Source organism: Mesoplodon bidens (genome assembly GCF_964165515.1).
Source record: "Mesoplodon bidens genome assembly, chromosome: 2".
Taxonomy (NCBI): Eukaryota; Metazoa; Chordata; class Mammalia; order Artiodactyla; family Ziphiidae; genus Mesoplodon; species Mesoplodon bidens.
The window spans coordinates 164,976,414-164,996,819 of NC_138177.1; the positions used below are offsets into that span (position 1 = coordinate 164,976,414).

General features: G+C 38.5%; 1 protein-coding gene across 5 annotated transcripts in view; it reads left to right on the forward strand.

Annotated features, from left to right (window-relative positions):
- The first annotated feature begins 5,520 nt into the window (after nucleotides 1-5,520).
- EYA3 (EYA transcriptional coactivator and phosphatase 3) overlaps nucleotides 5,521-20,406 on the forward strand; it is a 110,177-nt gene continuing 95,291 nt past the window's right edge. For 3 of the 5 annotated variants that reach the window (XM_081226693.1, XM_081226692.1, XM_081226697.1), the window contains exons 1-2: nucleotides 5,521-5,605; nucleotides 15,015-15,174. The gene's annotated coding sequence lies outside the window, so the exon portion shown is untranslated. The remainder of the gene's footprint in view (nucleotides 5,606-15,014; nucleotides 15,175-20,406) is intronic. The other 2 variants (XM_081226695.1, XM_081226694.1) reach the window with 1 other exon arrangement.

The window sequence follows — 20,406 nt, forward strand, 5'->3', positions numbered from 1 at the left end:
CATGCTGCGGAGCGGCTGGGCCTGTGAGCAATGGCCGCTGGGCCTGCGCGTCCGGAGCCTGTGCTCCGTGGCGGGAGAGGCCACAGCAGTGAGAGGCCCACATACCGCAAAAAAAAAAAAAAAAAAAAAAAAAAAAAGCATATACCTTATTTTATTTATCCATTTATCTGTCAATGGATATTTGGGTTGCTTCTACCTTTTGGCTATCATGAATAGTGCTGCTATAAACATGGGTGTGCAAATATCATTTTGAGACTGTGCTTTCAATCCTTTTGGCTATATATTCAGAAGTGGGATTGTTGGTCATATGGTAGTTTGATTTTGAATTTTTTGAGGAACTGCCATACTGTTTTCCATAGCAGTTGCACCATTTTACAATCCCATCAACTATTGATTGCTTTTAGAGGCTCAACTACCATGTACATAATAAGATATTGCCTTAAGTACCATAGAGAAGTCAACAGAAACAAAAGCTAGACCATTAGCCTCTCAGATCAATCAGGAGGGTTTAAGTTAATAGCTATTACAAAACACTGATTCATTATGTGTTTTTAATGGAAATATACAATTTAGAGAACTTATTTTTAGATAGCTTTAGTGTAATTAGGCTTGTGTTTTGATTTACATTTTGGCTTTTGTTTAGAAAGACATGACCATAATACTTTTGGACTAGTTGAATAGCCTTTCTTTTGTGTTAAAAGTTGAATGATATATTTCAAATCTACAGAAATAATATAGCAAATATCTAAGTAGTTATAATTCGGCTTGAGCAAAACCATATTTTTAGCATATTTCTTTTTTTAAAAAAATAAATAAATTTATTTATTTTTTGTCTGCCTTGGGTCTTCGTCGCTGGGCGCGGGCTTTCTCTAGTTGTGGTGAGCGGTGGCTACTCTTCATTGCAGTGCACGGGCTTCTCATTGTGGTGGCTTCTCTTGTCGCAGAGCATGGGATCTAGGCGCGCGGGCTTCAGTAGCTGTGGCATACGGGCTCAGTAGTTGTGTCACACTGGCTCTAGAGTGCAGGCTCAGTAGTTGTGGTGCATGGGCTTAGTTGCTCCGTGGGATGTTCCCGGACCAGGGCTCAAACCCGTGTCCCCTGCATTGGCAGGTGGATCCTTAACCACTGCACCACCAGGTAAGTCCCTAGCATATTTCTTGATATCTGTCCCCAGGAGTAGTGCATAGGGCAGGAAAAAAAACCCAACAAACATTTCCACTCTTGCTGACCATGACAGCAAGCACAATTGTCCGAAGTCAGAGAAAAGAAACTAGTAAATAAATTAATCCATACTTGCTCTTCCTGTAGTTTGAGAGGAATCATGGGCTCTGTAGTCTTGCAGACCTGGATTCAAGTCATGGGTTTGCTTCTTGCCAGTTGTGTGGCCTTGAGCAAGTTGCTTAACTTATCCCTGACTCCGTTTCCTCATCTCTAAAATGGAGATAATCATAATACTTCCCAAGAATGTTGGGAGGATTAAAAGAGAAATATGAGCATTTATATATTTACTGTGTATGGTAAGTAACACAGAGTAAAGCTTCAGTAAATATTAGTAATTACTTGTTTTGTTTATTGAACACCTACTATGTGCCAGTCATTCTTCTAGTGCTGAGAATTCAGCAGTGAACAAGAGAGATATAGACCCCCATGGAGCTTACTTTCTAGTGACAGACGATAAATAAACAAGGTAATTTCAGATAGTGATAGGGACCATGGAGAAAAGATAAGGTATGAGAAAGGGATGGAAGAGCTACTTTAGACGGGAGATGGGGGTCATGGGGGGCCTGTGTGAAGCCTTCAGAACTGAAAGTAGCAGAAGGAATAATTCATTGGAAGGTTTGGAGAAGAGTGTTCAAGAGAGCAGAAAGGGTATTTGCTTAGACCCTGAGGCAAGAAAGCTTGGTTTGTACAAGAAGCACAAAGAAGAACAGGATGGCTGTACGTGAGGATAAGGGAGGCTGGAAATGACATCAGAGAGTTAGGAAGGGCAGGCCAAGAAGGGTCCTGTAGACCATAGTAAAGAGCTTGGGTTTTATTCTTAAGGGACTGTGAAGACATTGGAGGGTTTTTATTGATAGTAGGGCCAGCATTCTTTGCTCTGGGGAGGTATTTGTGTGCTTTCTTGTAGGTGTGTTTTAGAATTATGTGTATGTATATGCTTTAGGAAAAACTTTTCTGGGGATATCACATTGGTTACTCATGTACTCCCCCTGGTGGAGTTGGTGGCTCAGCTTGCATGGTTTTGGATGAGCAGAAGCAAAGTAAATGAGCAATTGATCCTTTTAGTCAACAAACATTTATTGGGTGCCCTCCAAGTGCAAGGTTCTGTTCTGGTACTGAAATACATCTGTGAACAAAACAGACAAACATGCGTGCCCTCATGGAGCTCACATTCTGGTGGGGGGAGGAAAGGGAGGGCGATGGGGGTGGGGGCGAGATGTTAAACCAAATTCACTAGCAAATTGTTGGACGGGAAAAATGTTATTATAAAAAAATTAAGTGAGGGAACTGGGCTAGGAAGTGCAGGGAGGATGGTAATACTTTAATTTTTTTTAAACATCTTTATTGGAGTATAATTGCTTTACAATGGTGTGTTAGTTTCTGCTGTATAACAAAGTGAATCAGTTATACATATACATACGTCCCCATATCTCCTCCCTCTTGCGTCTCCCTCCCACCCTCCCTATCCCACCCTTCCAGGTGGTCACAAAGCACTGAGCTGATCTCCCTGTGCTATGCGGCTGCTTCCCACTAGCTATCTATTTTATATTTGGTAGTGTATATATGTCCATGCCATTCTCTCACTTCATCCCAGCTTACGCTTCCCCCTCCCTGTGTCCTCAAGTCCATTCTCTACGTCTGCATCTTTATTCCTGTCCTGCCCCTAGGTTCTTCAGAACCACTTTTTTTTTTTAAGATTCCATATATATGTGTTAGCATACGGTATTTGTTTTTCTCTTTCTGACTTACTTCACTCTGTAGGACAGACTCTAGGTCCATCCACCTCACTACAAATAACTCAATTTTGTTTCTTTTTATGGCTGAGTAATATTCCATTGTATATATGTGCCACATCTTCTTTATCTATTCTTCTGTTGATGGACACTTAGGTTGCTTCCATGTCCTGGCTATTGGAAATAGTGCTGCAGTGAACATTGTGGTGCATGACTCTTTTTGAATTATGGTTTTCTCAGGGTATATGTCCAGTAGTGGGATTGCTGGGTCATATGGTAGTTCTATTTTTAGTTTTTTAAGGAACCTCCATACTGTTCTCCATAGTGGCTGTATCAATTTACATTCCCACCAACAGTTCAAGAGGGTTCCCTTTTCTCCACACCCTCTCCAGCATTTGTTGTTTCTAGATTTTTTGATGATGGCCATTCTGACCGGTGTGAGGTGATACCTCATTGTAGTTTTGATTTGCATTTCTCTAATGATCAGTGATGTTGAGCATCCTTTCATGTGTTTGTTGGAAATCTGTATATCTTCTTTGGAGAAATGCCTATTTAGGTTTTCTGCCCACTTTTGGATTGGGTTGTTTGTTTTTTTGATATTGAGCTGCCTGAGCTGCTTGTAAATTTTGGAGGTTAATCCTTTGTCAGTTGCTTCATGTGCAAATATTTTCTCCTATTCTGAGGGCTGTCTTTTCATCTTGTTTGTGGTTTCCTTTGCTGTGCAAAGGCTTTTAAGTTTCATTAGGTCCCATTTGTTTATTTTTGTTTTTATTTCCATTTCTCTAGAAGGTGGGTCAAAAAGGATCTTGCTGTGATTTATGTCATAGAGTGTTCTGCCTATGATTTCCTCTAAGAGTTTTATAGTGTCTGGCCTTACATTTAGGTCTTTAATCCATTTTGAGTTTATTTTTGTGGGTAATACTTTAATTTTAAATATAGTGTTAGGAAAGTTCTCATTGAGAGGGTGACTTTTGAACCAAGATGTAAAGGAAGTGATAGGGTGAAAGATGCAGTTATCTGGAGGAAGAACATTCTGGGCAGAGGGATCAGCAAGCACAAATACCCTGAGTCTATGTGCAGGTTAGAAGAATAGCAAAGAGGCCAATGTGCCTTGAAAAGAGGGATAATGGAAAGAGTAGGAGATGAGGTTATTTGTACTGCCAAGTCTTGAGGGTCCTCTAGGCTTATGCAGGATTCTGGTTTTCACTTTGAAATAGGAATCCACTGGAGGAGGGACCTGATCTGATTAAGGTTTTAACAGGAGCCCACTGCTGCTGTGTTAATAGACCCTGGAAGGGCAAGTGTATAAAAACAGCAAACGGGGCTTCCCTGGTGGCGCAGTGGTTGAGAGTCCGCCTGCCGATTCAGGGGACACGGGTTCGTGCCCCGGCCCGGGAAGATCCCACGTGCCGTGGAGCGGCTGGGCCTGTGAGCCATGGCCGCTGAGCCTGCGCGTCCGGAGCCTGTGCTCCGCAACGGGAGAGGCCACAACAGTGAGAGGCCGCGTACTGCAAAAAAAAAAAAACACAAAAAAACAGCAAACGGCCACACATTAACTGTGGCTTATACCAACAGAGGCAGTAAATAGTCGTAATCGGGACAGATTTTAAAGGTAGATCCTGCAGAATTTGCAGATGATTTAGATGTATGGTGTCAGAGACAGGAGTCAAGGATCTCGGTAAATGATATTGCTTGGTAAATTGTCATAGGAAAAGGTGATCAAAGAAGATACAGCCAAAAAATGTAGGAAAAAAACGTACTTTAGAGGTGTATCAACTAATAGTGTTTACTTTTTCTGGATTTTGTGTTATTTATGAAATTTTAAAAACTTGTGATTTGTGATTTCTTTGGTAACACTAAAGATTCATTTTTAGACCTAATATTGTATTTGTAATTGTGGGTTTCCTTAAAGAGAGCCCCCGAATTGAATAAACTTCAGGCCCCCACAAAACCTTAATTCAACCCTGCTCCTTTTCCATACTGGGGTAATTTAACGTTAACGAAGCATTTAAAAACCTTGTTTCTGATTAAATTATTACATAAAATATTGTGCACGAAATAGAAGTTAACTGGTAGCTCAATACAATATTAGGAATAAACTAATACCGGAATAAAACCATGACCTTGGGCTAGCCTCCCCTCCAAGTGCCTTCCAGAATTTCCTAGCGATTCTTCCTCCCACAGTTTTTCTAAATCTACCAAATACGTCCAACATTTCACTTTCGCTTTAGAGAGAAAGGAATTACACGCAACTTGAAACACCTTCTTGAAACATGAGTGCTGAGTATTTTTTTTTTTTAACCGGGGCTGCTTGGGCCCCAGTGGTAACCAGGAGCCGTATGAACCAACCTGCCCACCCCAAGCACCACCGAGAGGCCGGGAGGGCCGTAACCAGGGGCGGGGCTCCCGGGACGGCCGAGTGGGCGGGGTCTAGGCGCTTCCCCGCCCCTCCCCGTGAGGCCTGACACATGCGCCCAAAGGCTTCTGTTGGAACGAGGTGTGGATTGTGTGATGACCCTGGCCGCCAACTTCCGGTTTCTAGGGATGCGCATCCGGGTCACACTAACGCTGCCGTTTCCTGCAGCCGCTTGGTTCTCCTGTGTGTTTGGACCGGTCCCCATGTCCTGCTGTGGGGCCTCTGCAGCCTTTGGGTGAGTCTCCGCTGCCGACAGGGTCTGAGTGCGGCCGGTCGAATACAGCCTGTAGAGGGACGGGTCAAGAGTTGTGTCCCGGCCCCTGTGGGTGGGGGTTCTCTTTGCCTGTCCCTTGTCCCTGCAATGCTTCCTGAGCTCATTTCATTCCTTCCCCCCCACGCCGGCCTCGCCTCTTTCCCCTCAGCTGAGCCTGTTTTGTCGCCGCTCACCTCTCGCCTTGCTATTTTTCCTCCGCCTCATCCGCCTTTTAAAAGCCCTGGTTTCTTGCCTTTTCGCCTCAGCGCTTCCCTAAGCCACTGCCCCTCGGTTTTTCCCCTACTCTAACTTTAGCACCTCTCTTCCCCGACCGTTGATCCTGGGATCTTGCTGTTTTTTCACCCAGCAGGGCGGCCCACCTCCTCGTTGTGCTCACCCTGCTCCACTGCGAAACTGAGCCTGTCTCTCTCTGGGGTCCTAGGTCCTGGTTCTCCAACTTTCTTCATCCTTGACCCCTACCCCTCCCGGGACGAGTAGGTGACATTTGTGCTTCGCCTAGGGTTCTCTCTCCTTTTCTTCGCTAAAGGAGCCCTTTGCCCAATCCCGGATCTGGGCAGATTTACCCGGCCTGGGGGAAGTTTTCCTTAAGGCGCTGGGTTAGACTGAACTCTGGTAGTTTCCATGATCAGGGAACAAGAAAGTCGTTCCCAGTTCTTCGCTGGAGCACAGTTTTGGGGGCTTTCGCTAGAGCAGGCTAACAGGTGGCAGGCACTCGGAATTGCTGGTAGATTGGGCTTGAGTCATCTTGTTAATCGACAGGTCATGAGGACGTCATTTTCTTGTTCTCTATACCATGAGAATGGATATGCACAGCTGAGGCAAAAATGCGGATGTTCTGGGATGATCAGCTCTGTTTTCTGCACGGGCTTTACTTATAGGACAGCTGCTATGATGGAGGACAGAGTTTCTTGGGAGATTATTAGCCCCAGATTTTTAAGCTTATTGCCAAAAATTTTAGTGTACTGTTACTGAAAAAATTTCTGCTAAATAGTTCATTATAGTAATTTCGAAGTACATTTTCTTTAGTTGAACTCAGTGTGCATGTGTATCTTTGCTTCTTATACATTGTTTCTTCATTGTTACTGTATTGACAAGTTTTCTGTTTTTCTTCTTGTTTCTTCATAGACCAGACATCACATTACTTTATTACTTAGCATATTCTTCTGACTCTTTTTTTCTTTACTGTTTTCACCGTCTTAAAACCATCTTTTTCTCATTTTGAGACTTCAGTTTCTCGTAAATTTCTTAAATGTCTCTGTAGGCTTTTAGTCATCTCTAAAATGAAGGGATTAGTTTTAATAACGGTTAGTGTCCTGTTTTCCAAAATTTGTTATCTGAGGTATATTTTGAGACACAGAGTTGGATAATTTTTATTTTTGTCTTTCCAATATTTATGGTGTATGTCTAGCATTTGATTACAAATGTTTTTGTGTGATCAGTTTCTGTTCTCATGTAAAGTGTGCTCTAAAATTTAGTACTTCAGTGAACAGAATAAATACAGCTTTTAGCATATGCTTTTCTTTTGACTAATAAGTGATAGAAAAGTCTCCCTCATTATATGAGACATATACATATGCAAGCATAGCATAGACCTTGGCGTATTCCAAAATTGGGCTGATCCCTTCAGCTGTTTTTAGCAAAGGACTTTGGAGCTTGGCCGTATTAGTCCTAGAAGCCACAGAGAAGGACCCTTCTGGTTGGCTTTCAGGACTTATTTCACTGCTGAGGGAAGCCCTTTTGAAAGCTCCTTACTCTAGTACTTCCTCCCCAGCACCTACATTGGAAACTCTAGCTTCTGTTCATCCTGGCCTCATCATTTTCCAATCTTTAAAACTAACCCCAATGAATATGGGCTGACACTCTATGTTTTCTTACCTCCAGGCTGGTGGACCCTTTTTTTTTTGTACATACATACCCATATTTGGATTGCTGCAAGGCCCTCTTTCAACCTTTTTCATTTCTGAACTTTTTACTTCTTCAGCATGTCTGTTTAAATCTAGATTGATTTCTATAGTTCACAGCTGGAGGGAACCATTACAGTTCAAACTTATCCCTTTGTTTTATAAAATACAGAAATCACGGTTTAAATTGGTGGTGTTTTCCCCAATTTGTCATTGTCGTAAGTCCTATTCATGTGTTTAGAGAAATGGGTTTTAGTTCTTTCAAAGCTGTAGGCTGGAGAGCACAATATTGTATTTAGTGGTTCATTTCAAAAAATTTATGTCATAGGAATAAACATTTTAGGTTAAGAAATCTATGATGCAGAATTTAAAATTCAAGGCCGAAGTCATTTTGCCTTCAAAGAGGGACTCCAGAAAGAAACTGTGTTGTACAGAAGTAGAAGTTGAAAAGTCTTAGAGAGTCTCTTTCTCTCTCTCTTTTCTTCTAAAATCTCTTTGGCCTATTATGATACAAATTCTGCATAAAAGCTCTTACGTGAAACGGAACATCCTGTGGTCTCATTGGAACAGTTGTATTCATGGTCCTATTGTTTGTACAGAACAGTGATGGACTTTCTAATTACTGAAAAGCCTACACCTCTTGCTTAGCTGCCAAAGGAAAAAATATCACTAGAGACAACATAGTGTATTTGTTTTTAAAGCTCAGGAGTGGAATGACTGTCGGTTTTCTATAAAAAATTTCTGCTTTAGTTTGGCAGAGTCTTAGTTTGTAACCCTGATGGCTCAATTTAAAATACATTTATGCATATTAGTTTTATGCCTGCAGGGTTTTTTTGTTTGATTATTTTTGATTGTTATATTTTGTCATTTTACTTGCTACTGTACTTTGTTTTACATATTTTAATTTTTATCCTTGAACCCTAGGATATGTTTTAAGGAAAATGCAGTTTTAAAAATTTTAAATTTTTACAGTGTCCTGGTCATTTGTACCTTGCGGTATGATGGTTTCTGTGATCTGCCTAAGCCACTCCATGACTTCTTTCTTTTTGTTTTGTTTACAGACAAAAGGCTCATAGAACTTCTTTTTTGGTAGTTGTCTAAAAGATTTTTGTGTTCTGCATATAATAGCAGGATATTTTAACTTCTTTGTGATTTAAATGGAGGAAGAATAGTTCAGAATTGTTCAACATAGAATATAGTTCAACATAGAAATAGTTCCAAATGTATTTAAGGATATTAAGAATAGTTTTTATTTTTTCCAACACATTCATTTTTTTTTTACAACTTTATTGGAGTATAATTGCTTCACAATGGTGTATTAGTTTCTGCTTTATAACAAACTGAATCAGTTATACATATACATCTGTTCCCATATCCCTTCCCTCTTGCGTCTCCAATACATTCATTTAATTGGTTTATACCAAGGGGCCGAATTGTAATATTTATAGTAAAGTGGAAAATATGTGGACTTTCTATCTGCAGATTAACTTCAAAATACAGGTGCATGTTCTTGTACAGAATATATGGCTTAAGCAAAAACTGCCTTATTGATATGTTTTATTGGCAGAGAACACAGCAAACAGCAGTGACATGGTCATCTTGATATTTTTATTTGATTCCATTAACCTAAGTCCTAGGGTATCTAATTATTAAATGTAGAAATAATTAGGGTATTTTCTCTATTATTTATAGTATATTTAAAAGGATATTTGAAATATGGGCTTCATAAAATTTATCTTTGCTATTTTCCCCTTTTAAATATGTAGTAGTATTTTAAACCAGAAGAGGAACTGTGGATAGTGCTGACTTATTGTAAGTTAATTAACAGATTAGCCCAAGGCTGTCAGTGTTTAATATCTTAAAGATCTTGCTACAGATTGTGTTGGATGCACTTTAACTTATTAGCTTGGTTAATATTTGTACTAGTTAGATTTGTTTTTATTTCCTAGGGAATAAAAACAAATAGTTTTATAGTAGTTAGGAAATAGTAATAATCTTTGTAATACATTCCTTTCAGCAAATTTTTTATGGATACCTACTATGTACAGTTATATTACATATATAGACAGTTCATATGAACTAGATGACATTATACAAGGCTGGCATTTACACTTAGATTCTGGATTTGACTTTATTTGGATATATCTGAATTAAACTATAAGAGTAAACATAACCTGCATCACCAGGGTGTAGGGAAAAAAAAAGACTTAACATATTAGAATGAAAATAAGCTTTAATCCTAAGAAGGTGTCAATTCTTATCAGTACAACGGCATATGATTTTTTTAACTAGATTTTATGATTTTCTATTTTCAAAACACTCAGTGATTTCATTATTTGAGTTTAAGGTTCTTGCATTAATCTGTATCACAGCTTAATTAATATAAATAAAGTCATGTCTTTATACATACAATTAAATAATTTTCATTTGGGAAACTTTTTCACAACTGAACTGTAAAAATCTGTAGTGGTAAAGCAGTAATTTTTTTAAAAAAGCACATTTTTTGTAGCACTTACTCTGTGCCAGGAATTACCAAGTGGCTTACATATAGTATTAACGCTTTAATCCTTACAACACTATGAATTAAGTACTATATTTATCTCCATTTACAAATGAGAAAACCAAGGCACAGAAGTTACACAATTTGCCCAAAGTAACACAGCTAGTTGGCAGGAGAGGTGGATTTGAACTTAGTTTTTCTAGCTCCAGAGTTCATGACCTTTTTGTACAAAGTTCTACTAGTTTAATGATTTCTTCCTTCATAGGTTAAAACAGTTAAAGAATCCCATTTCTCTGAAACACAGAAGAATACTGCATTTGGTTGGGAACGTTAGAGAGGGGTTTTACCTGGTCCTTTTATAAATGCTGGCTTAAGGCAAATTGCAAACCCTTTACTACCTAGGTTTCTTAGATGGCAAAAACCACATATTAAGAAAGCAAGTAATATCCATATCCTTCCCTCTTAAAAAAATTATCATATGGAAGTTAATTACTTTTGAGTTATTTGGAGAAAAGGCAGTTTATTTAATAAAATGCATTCTATGTTACTAAAATGTTTACCCCTTGACATTAATTTTTTCCCTTTCTCTGATTTGCCGAATATTAAATAAATTTATGTAATAGTCTTGAACTCTGAAATCTTACTGTCCCCAATATGAATTTAACAACTTTGAAATATAAAACAGAAGACTAAAGCTGAAATTTCTGACTTACCTCTAGTCTCATTTTGAGATTTGGAAATTTGTACAAAATTAAGTGCATCCATTTCTTTAGGACTACCATGTTTAGAGTAATACATTTAAATTAGTCTTTTTATTTTTACTTTAGAAAAGAGGAGGTGTACTTTCATAAAACAATTCCTTTTTAAATAAAAATGCAAATAATCATTTAGAATATTGTTAATCATATTACTGTTACTTTTTTGTACTTTATTATTTCCAGATTTAAAAATTTTGTTGCATCTCTAAGGGAAGGAGATGATTTTATATCAGTTGAGCGCAGCTTAATGGAAGAGCCTGGGACTTACGTGTTCTGAGTATTTTTGAATACAATTGAGAATCATGGAATCTGGTTAACAAAAAAACAACTGTTGTTTCTGGTCAGAAGTGACACTTGGTTAGGGATACTACTTATTTTCATTCTTATATACTATTAAACCCCCTTTATTAATTCAGACATGTTAATTAAGTGCACTGATTTTTAATAGTAGCTTTTGTCTTGATTTTTTTTTTTCCTCTGTCAGAAAAGTATTGTTATTGAGCTGAAAAGTGTAAGCTTTGCTATGATGATTTACTTACTGGTATTTAGAATGTGCTTTACTTTGATTTAAACATTTGATTTTTGTTTCAAAAGCAACTCTCTTTTATATGTGGGTTTGATAATCAGTTTATTTTCTAAAATTTCAGTAGTTTCCTTTCACCTGAAATTTAATGATGTAGCAATTACTGAATTTAGGAAAATTGGTAGTTTGTTGCTATCAGCACTGTTACTATGGGAATAAATTAGAATGATTAGCTCTTAGGTGGAATTGAACTTATTCTTTAGTTTCCGTAGTAGTTGAAAAAGATTTAGGTCAGATTCACCTGTTGTTCCTCCTTTTTTCAAAATAAGAGGGCATTTTAATTTAGCACAACGATGTTAATTTTTTCCTACTAGATTGATTATATTAATATGATAATCTCACTCTCTTTACTGACAGCATAATCCAAAATGCATGTGTATGATTTTTTCTTGAAATATTTCAGAATTTAGAGAACATTTTAGGATACAAAAGAGTACATACATATCTTATTAGAAAACATACCCTAGTAATCAGTGTGTTATTACTTCACTGAGTTTTTCAAATCTGTTTTTCCTTTTCATCAGTTCTTAACTTTGCTATAGGTTAGGAAGCAGTGATTAGATAACATTAAAAAATAAGTGTTCTTGAGAGTGAGTACTAGAGCTTTTGCTTATGCACCATCTGTCATGTTGGTGTGGTATTTAATAGCTAGATGAACTGAAAATCTTTGCTTTATCTCATTTCTGTTTATCTCCTGTTAGTAATATTTATTTAGTGTTGGTACGTCTCATTCGATGAAATTGGTGCTTATTTGGAATAACTATGGTAAACTATTGATTCTTGCCCAGATGGTTCCTTTTTCCTTTTTTGTTCATTTTCAGAGGCTTGCCTTTAAAAAACTGTAATTTAGAGAACCACTAAAACTTTGAGTGTTCTTTCACATGTAGCTTGAAGTGGATATTTCCCTCCTTTTTGACTGGTCAGTTTTTTAATTTTTAATTTTTTAAAAACATTTATCTTGGCTGCACGGGGTCTTAGTTGCAGTGTGCGAGATCTTTAGTTGTGGCATGCGGAATCTAGCTCCCTGACCAGGGGTCAAACCCGGCCCCCATGCATTGGGAGCACGGAGTCTTAACCACTGGACCACCAGGGAAGTCCCTGGTCAGTTTCTTAAAATCTTTGGGCAAAATGGCATTCAAAGTTTTTTGATCACAACCCACTATAAGATGCATTTTTCATTGTCATCCAGTACTTATACACATATGTACATATTAATATTTAAAATTGAAACAGACATTTCATGAAACAATATTTATTTTTACTATTGGTGATGCATTGTAATATTTTCTATTTATTTTGTTTAGTTACATTTCATTCAAAACAAACTGTTGGTATCCACTAAATGGATATGATAACCCAGTAATGTGTTGAACCTGCAGTTTGAAAAATTCTAGTGGCTGCTAGATTTGTTCCAATATTGTTTTTTGGGAATTGGAGATGTTTGGGTTTGTTAGGTTTTTTTTCACTGAAATATATCTTGATTTTCTTAATCTTTTAACCTAAATAATAGTGCAGAACAGTTGAGAGAGGGAGACCCTGTTGCCCCAATTATTGTTACTGTCACCTCTGTCCTTTACTCTGTGTCTAGGCACATCATTTAAAAAACTGCAGTGATACAGAATCATGAGGTTGACAACGCTTGGTCATGTGTAGAGCTTTTATCATTAGAATCCTTTTCTGGTTTCCATCTGACAGTCAAAGTTTAGTTTGATTAAGTTCCTTTTACAAACCTTGCTTCTGCTCTTGGCAACTAATCAAAAGGTTACTAAGCTGCTTTATTCTGCTTTTTTCTGGCCCCATTCCAGTCTTTGTAAACCAAGAAAAGAGAGCCAAGGAGTGTGTATATAGTCAGGTCAAAATAACACAATTGAAGAGTCATTAGGATTTGTTACAGTGGACCGTATTTATTTATTATCCTGATTCATTTCCTCTAATCATAAAGGGGGAAAGATGGTAGAGATATCAGCAGTTCCTAGCATATCACAGCTATTAGAGTGAGGCAGGGTCAGCAGGCATACACTACTGTTTTTACCACTACCTCCTCTTAACACGTAATGAGCACTTACTATGTGCCAGGCACTATTTAAAGCATTTCTCTTGTATTAACTCATATTTATTTGGGAGGCCTTGGAGAAGAATGAATAAAGAAGAAAACTGGCTTTCTTAGTATCTTCTCATTACCTGGCTTGTGAGTTCTGGCTATTGGTGACTGTAGCATGACATAGCATACATTTTTTTAAATAAATAAATTAATTATTTTTGGCTGCATTAGGTCTTCGTTGCTGTGCACAGGCTTTCTCTAGTTGCGGTGAGCTGGGGCTACTCTTCGTTGCGGTGCACGGGCTTCTCATTGCGGTGGCTTCTCTTGTTGCGGAGCACGGGCTCTAGGCACGCAGGCTCAGTAGTTGTGGCTCGCAGGCTCTAGAGCACAGGCTCAGTAGTTGTGGCGCACAGGCTTAGTTGGTCCGCAGCATGTGGGATCTTCCCAGACCAGGGATCAAACCGGTGTCCCCTGCATTGGCAGGAGGATTCTTAACTACTGTGCCACCAGGGAAGTCCCAGCATATATTTTTAACTTGGTCAGCTTTTAAAAATCATTAGTCCTGTCTGTGATGTTCTGTACTGAGGCACGAAGCTATGTTTTAAAACCTCAGGCTTTGAAGCTAGGCTGCCTGGGCTTGAATTCCAGGTTGGTGAGTTATTAGGTATATGACCTTGGTTGAGTTACTCTCTATGCTTCAGTTTTCTCATCTGTAAAATGGTGATAATAGTAAATAGTACATATCTTACAGACTTATTGAGAGGATTAAAAGAGTTAATATATGTAAAGTACTTAGAACAGTGCCTGACCCATAAACAACATTACATAAATCTTAGTTATTAGTAACTCACAACTCACAGTTGGATCTCCTGAAAGTATTTGTGACCATGATGAGTTCATATTTGCTAAGTAACAGGACGTGATTGATATTCAATGTTTTATTGCCCAGGAGCTTGAAAACAGCTTTCCTTGAGGACTTGGAAGGAAGTTCTTGTGCAGAGTGTTGGAATCAAAGCCAGGGACAAAGAGTATCAGCTATAGGCCCAACTTGTTTAATCTCTCACAGCAATCTCTTGTTATTTGGACCTTACCTTTTTTGTTGCTGTTGTTGGGTTTTGTTTTGTTTTGTTTTTAAGATTTTTTTTTTGATGTGGATCATTTTAAAAGTCTTTACTGAATTTGTTACAGTATTGCATCTGTTTTGGTTTTTTGGCCTTCGGCCACAAGGCATATGGGATCTTAGCTCCCCCACCAGGGATTGAACCTGCACCCCCTGCATTGGAAGGTGAAGTCTTAACCACTGGACCTCCAAGGAAGTCCCTGGACCTTACCTTTAATAATTTCAATATTTTGCCCTTTGAAAAACTAAGAGGAACTAATGAATTGACTTTCACTGAAGACCACATTTCTGTCCTGAGTCTGTTTAGCTTATGTCTAAGATATTTCTTTCTTTTATTTTTCTTTAACAGTTATATCATCGTAACTATGTGCCAGACACTATTCTAAGAGCTTTATAGATATTAACTCATTTAAACCTATGACAAGTTTATGAGAAAAACACTAATTATTATTTTTCCCATTTTACAGATGAAGTAAATGAGGCTCAGAAAAGTTAAATAACTTGTCTAAGCTCCCACACCACTCATCAGTGCCAGAACTGGGATTTGAACCTAAGAGTCAGACTCCAGAGTTCATGCTTCAAGCTTGCCAAGCCTGCCTCTAACAGAGATGAATTATGTTGAAAAGGGTAAAATAGCAAGTGTTAAAACTTACTTCACTGTTCTTTACTCTGTGTACTGAATGACAGCCCTGAAATTATGTGTGATGGTGTTTTGGCTGATGGATTTTTGAAGGAATAAATAAATTCGAAGTAAAATATTAATAAAAGATCTGTACCTAGATTTTTTAGTTCTGAGAGCTAAAGACATGCATTTCAAAAGACTCACTTCTGTTAATATAGCGTGTAGTAAGTTTTGTTCAAATACTGGAGAGTGGATTGATAGATACATGTGATGGAAGGATATATAGAATGCTATATAGAATTTTGACTTTAGAAAATGGGTAGCATAGACACATTTATAGAACATTCATGTTGGAGTATACCATGTGTCAGGCCACAGCACCTATAGAAAAAATGTGATTCTCTTAGAAATGTTAACTTTAGATTAAAGGAGGGTGGAGATAAAGTTTTGGAGGCTGAGAGTTCTATGGAGTCTGGATCTCCATGCATTAAAGAAACTCTTATGCTTTGTGACTGACACGTTACTAAAAACTGAAGAGAGGTCCAAAGAGGGTTGGAAGGAATGTAGTAGAACTGTTGGATTATTATTAAGGTCATTATGACACTCTAATTCAGATGAACTCGTTCCTTCTCAATACTTTATACTGTGGTTTTGGAATTTTTCCTGTGGAACGCTATCTCCCAATTTTATTGGAAGCTTGTGGGGAAAAGTTTTTTTTTAAATTTATTTTATTATTTATTTTTGGCTGCGTTGGGTCTTCGTTGCTGTGCGTGGGCTTTCTCTATTTGCAGCGAGCGGGGGCTACTCTTTGTTGCGGCGCGCGGGCTTCTCATTGCGGTGGCTTCTCTTGTTGCGGAGCATGGGCTCTAGGCATGTGGGCTTCAGTAGTTGTGGCACATGGTCTCAGTAGTTGTGGCTTGCGGACTCTAGAGTGCAGGCTCAGTGGTTGTGGCACACAGGCTTAGTTGCTCCACGGCATGTGGGATCTTCCCGGACCAGGGCTTGAACCCGTGTCCCCTGCATTGGCACGCAGATTCTTAACCACTGCGCCACCAGGGAAGCCCTGTGTTAATTTTTATTAAGGATAATTTTACAGACAACTTCAAAGGATGATTTTCCAAGAAATAAGGTTAGAAATTGTAAAAACAGTTCTTTTCGGAGAATCTATTCCTGATAAAATATTTTTTCCTGTTAAGAATTTGGTATAGCCTAAATGTATTTTTAAAAATATTCTTTCTCGGGCTTCCCTGGTGGCGCAGTGGTTGAGAGTCTGCCTGCCGATGCAGACGACACGGGTTTGTGCCCCGGTCCGGGAAGATCCCACATGCCGCGGAGCGGCTGGGCCTGTGGGCCATGGCTGCTGGGCCTGCGTGTCCGGAGCCTGTGCTCCGCAACAGGAGAGGCCACAACAGTGAGAGGCCCGCGTACCGCAAAAAAAAAAATATATATATATATTCTTTCTCAGTAAGTTCTGATAGTATTCTGTTTAGTGTAAAGTTGCTATAAATATTCCTACAGCTGACAGTACCATGATGTGTTAGTCATGTCTCCCAAATAAAGTAGCCAGAAGAATTCACCAACTTTACCACAGTCAGTTGGCCGGGCTGTTTATTTATGGAGGGAGTTAACCAACATGGTGATGGCTTTTGTCTGTCCACAGGAAGTCCAGCAGAGAAGGTGTGGTTGTTTGCAGTTTTTTTGGGCCACAGAAATGTGATTTGTGCTGATGCGTGAATTGTGAGAGCTAAAAGGCTCTCTTAGGGTTACTTTAAGGGGAGCCTTAAAGGAGGTCAGTTGCGTGCAGGTCTGCTGGATATTTGTGTCTACTTAGCAGGACTCTTGAGTACAGAGGACTCTGAGTGAATGTGTTAGTAGATAAGTTAGGTAAGTTTTTTTAAAGGTAGTACTTGAGAAAGATTGCCATCAGCTGATAGACTTCAGTGAATTTCTGAAAGATAGGAAACAGTGAGATTGGATTGATAGAGAAACTAGGAGAAGAAATCACATTGGAAAGTATATGTAGAAGTTTCAGAAATATACCAGACTCCAAGTAAATGAATATGAAGAATGAAGGAGTGCCTGGAGTATTCATCAGTTTCCCGGCCCTTGCTCTATTTTGAGCTTCTGGTGTTTGTCCCCTGGATAAAGCCCAGAGAAATGCTTTCCAAACATATGGAACAATCTGCCTGGAGGGGGCTTTCGTTATAGTCTCTTCTCCCTGTGGCATTTAGTATATATAAATCAAATCATGTCATTATCTTGCTTGAAGCACCCATTACCTCCCCAAACTGCTTATCATGTGTTACAAGGCTGTGTGTGACCTGGCCCTTGTCTGCTTCTCAGGACTCATTTCCTACCGCGTATTCACTTAATAACATCAGCCTTTTTGCTATTTCTCAAACATATCAGGATGTTTTCCTTTTAGTTTCTTTACACTTGTTTCCTTCTGAAGGCCCTCTTTTACATCTTTTAGTTTTCTACTTTTGATTTTTCACATCTTTGCTGAAATGTTGTTACCACCTCAGAGAAATGATCACCAAATCTGACACAGCTCCCTTGTAGTCTTGCTCTACTCCTTCCTTTGTTTTATTTATTTATTGTATTTTTGGTAACAGCTTTATTGAGATATAATTCACATACCATACAATTTACCTATTTAAAGTATATAATTCATTGGTTTTGACTACATTCACAGAGTTGTGAAACCATCACCACAACCAATTTTATTTTATTTGTTTTTTTGAATTTTATTTTATTTATTTTTTTATACAGCAGATTCTTATTAGCTATCTATTTTATACATATTAGTGTATATTTGTCGATCCCAATCTCCCAATTCATCCCGCCACCACCACACCACCACTTTCCCCCGTTGCGGTCCATATGTTTATTCTCTACATCTGTGTCTCTATTTCTGCCCTGCAAAGTGGTTCATCTGTACCATTTTTCTAGGTTCCACGTATATGCATTAATATACGATATTTGTTTTTTCTTTCTGACTTACTTGACTCTGTATGACAGTCTGTAGATCCATCCATGTCTCTACAAATGACCGAATTTCATTCCTTTTTATGGTTGAATAATATTCCATTGTATATATGTACCACATCTTCTTTATCCATTCGTCTGTTGATGGGCATTTAGGTTGCTTCCATGACCTAGCTATTGTAAATAGTGCTGCAGTGAACATTGGGGTGCATGTGTCTTTTTGAATTATGGTTTTCTCTGGGTATATGCCCACTAGTAGGATTGCTGGGTCCTATGGTAATTCTATTTTTAGTTTTTTAAGGAAACTCCATACTGTTCTCCATAGTGGCTGTATCAATTTACATTCCCACCAACAGTGCAAGAGGGTTCCCTTTTCTCCACACCCTCTCCAGCATTTATTGTTTGTAGATTTGCCCATTTTAACTGGTGTGAGGTGATACCTCATTGTAGTTTTTTTTTTTTTTTTTGTGGTACGCGGGCCTCTCACTGTTGTGGCCTCTCCCCTTGCGGAGTACAGGCTCCGGACGCACAGGCTCAGTGGCCATGGCTCATGGGCCCAGCCGCTCTGCGGCATGTGGGATCTTCCCGGACTGGGGCATGAACCCATGTCCCCTGCATCAGCAGGTGGACTCTCAACCACTGCGCCACCAGGGAAGCCCCTCATTGTAGTTTTGATTTGCATTTCTCTAATGATTAGTGAAGTTGAGCAGCTTTTCATGTGCTTATGGCCCATCTGTATGTCTTCTTTGGAGAAATGTCTCTTTAGGTCGCCTGCCCATTTTTGGATTGGGTGGAGTTTTTTTTTTTTTTTTTTTTTTGATACTGAGCTGCATGAGCTGCTTGTAAATTTTGGAGATTAAACTTTTGTCACTTGCTTAATTTGCAAATATTTTCTGCCATTCTGAGAGTTGTCTTTTCATCTTGTTTATGTTTTCCTTTGCTGTGCAAAAGCTTTTAAGTTTCATTAGGTCCCATTTGTTTATTTTTGCTTTTATTTCCATTTCTCTAGGAGGTGGGTCAAAAAGGATCTTCCTGTGATTTATGTCATAGAGTGTTCTGCCTATGTTTTCCTCTAAGAGTTTTATAGTGTCTGGCCTTACATTTAGGTCTTTAATCCATTTTGAGTTTATTTTTGTGTATGGTGTTAGGGAGTGTTCTAATTTCATTCTTTTACATGTAGCTGTCCAGTTTTCCCAGCACCACTTATTGAACAGACTGTCTTTTCTCCATTGTATATCTTTGCCTCCTTTGTCATAGATTAGTTGACCATAGGTGCGTGGGTTTATCTCTAGACTATCTATCCTGTTCCATTTATCTGTATTTCTGTTTTTGTGCCAGTACCACATTGTCTTGATTACTGTAGCTTTGTAGTATAGTCTGAAGTCAGGGAGTCTGATTCCTCCAGCTCTGTTTTTTTTTCACTCAAGACTGCTTTGGCTGTTTGGGGTCTTTTGTGTCTCCATACAAATTTTAAGATTTTTTGTTCTAGTTCTGTAAAAAATGCCATTGGTAATTTGATAGGGATTGCATTGAATCTGTAGATTGCTTTGGGTAGTATAGTCATTTTCACAATATTGATTCTTCCAATCCAAGAACATGGTATACTTCTCCATCTGTGTGTATCATCTTTAATTTCTTTCATCAGTGTCTTGTAGTTTTCTGCATATAGGTCTTTTGTCTCCCTAGGTAGGTTTATTCTTAGGTATTTTATTCTTTTGGCTGCAGTGGTAAATGGGAGTGTTCCCTTAATTTCTCTTTCAGATTTTTCATCATTAGTGTATAGGAATGCAAGAGATTTCTGTGCATTAATTTTGTATCCTGCAACTTTACAAATTCATTGATAAGCTCTAGTAGTTTTCTGGTGGCATCTTTAGGATTCTCTATGTACAGTATCATGTCATCTGCAAACAGTGACAAGTTTACTTCTTCTTTTCCAATTTGTATTCCTTTTATTTCTTTTTCTCTGATTGCCATGGCTAGGACTTCTGAAACTATGTTGAATAATAGTGGTGAGAGTGGATGTCCTTGTCTTGTTCCTGATCTTAGAGGAAATACTTTCAGTGTTGCACCATTGAGAATGTTGTGTGCTGTGTTTGTTGTATATAGCCTTTATTATGTTGAGGTAGTTCCCCTCTAGGCCCACTTTCTGGAGAGTTTTTATCATAAATGGGTGTTGAATTTTGTCAAAAGCTTTTCCTGCATCTGTTGAGATGATCATATGGTTTTTGTTCTTCAATTTGTTAATGTGG